Source organism: Hippocampus comes, unplaced genomic scaffold (assembly GCF_001891065.2).
Source record: "Hippocampus comes isolate QL1 unplaced genomic scaffold, H_comes_QL1_v1.1 scaffold148, whole genome shotgun sequence".
NCBI classification, from domain to species: Eukaryota; Metazoa; Chordata; class Actinopteri; order Syngnathiformes; family Syngnathidae; genus Hippocampus; species Hippocampus comes.
In genome coordinates this window covers 218,279-219,568 of record NW_017805006.1, presented here as the reverse complement: position 1 = coordinate 219,568, position 1,290 = coordinate 218,279, and the positions used below count along the sequence as shown (strand labels likewise).

The window sequence follows — 1,290 nt, the reverse complement described above, 5'->3', positions numbered from 1 at the left end:
CTTTGCTTTTTTTTCTTTACTGTCACTCGCTCGGAGGCTCTTTTGTTTCTTCAACTCTTCCTCTTTTCAGCTTGTGGACCCAGCCCACCTCCCCCATCCCACACTGCCACCTGCACCCCCTACCTGCACCCCCCTCCCCCTCTTTTTTTGTTGCGTTCAGACAGCTTATTTTTATCATCCTGCTTCACCTCCCACTTCTTCAGTGAGCTGCTCTCTAGCTACTTGATTTTTTTTTTTGTGTGTGTGTGTGTGTGTCTTGCCGTTCTACTCAGACAGAAGCTGAGAGGGTCGCTGTGCGCCTCGGGCTCTTTTTTAAGCCCTTGTGTGTTCATTATGTGCAAGTGGAAGTGGCCTACGCTAATATTGAAACACGCTAGACTGACCCGAGATCATTATCCATTCGCATGAGCAGCAGCAGACAACATTTTCCTCTTGATAGCATTTGCATGCATCAGCAGCCAGGATATGGCTCAGCCTTATCATTCATTTTAATGATGCTTCATGTGTGTATTCAGTGTGACACGCCCGGGCGGGGATGGGCAGGCATCTCTCGTGTGCGTGTTTTTTAGGTATTTTTTCCCCAACATAGAAAGAATTGTGGCTGTAGTCGCGAGAGGGTGAGAAAAATCATCATCTGAAAAGTCTTTACTTGTGGCTGGTCTCTTGCTGGAACCTGATCCTCTGCACTTTTTAACACCACGGTTTAGCGGATACAGTGATCCCTCGCTATTTCGCGATTCCCTTATTGCGGATTCAGTGCATCGTGGGTTTTCTGTATTCAGAAAAAAATGCCAAATGACTCCGAGGTTTTGTGTATGGCTGCACACGTGATTGGTTCCCGGCACGACGTCGACCAATGACAGCATGAGTGGATTCATCCCGTGAGCTGATTGGCTGTACATCTTCGCAGCCCCGCCCAGCACCTTCCCTTGCGTCTCGTCACGTGGTTTACGCTCTGATCAATGTGTCATCACGCAGTTGCCACTTTGATCAGTGTCGAGCCACACTGTTGAATCTGATCAGTGTCTCACGTTGTTTTGTTTGCGGTGTGCTTGCTGGAGGAGGGGCGGGTGCGAGAGCAAAGCGGGCGAGAGAGAGAGAGAGGGGGTGATTGGGATTATCCGAAAAAAGCAACACTTCTTTCGTCGCCTCCTCCTCATCAATACAGATTCATTGTTTTATCATAAACACATCGGCTGCGCGCAGATAGCTGGCCAGCTTGTGTTACTCTCACTTTATGCTGCTCTGACAGTGGAGCCGCAGTTAGGCTCCAGCTAGCTGATGGAACCA

The 1,290-nt window shown here is 49.1% G+C and overlaps 1 protein-coding gene across 5 annotated transcripts in view; it reads left to right on the top strand.

Moving 5' to 3' along the window:
• elmo1 (engulfment and cell motility 1 (ced-12 homolog, C. elegans)) overlaps positions 1-1,290 on the top strand; it is a 25,632-nt gene that overhangs the window by 20,340 nt on the left and 4,002 nt on the right. The window lies entirely within an intron of this gene.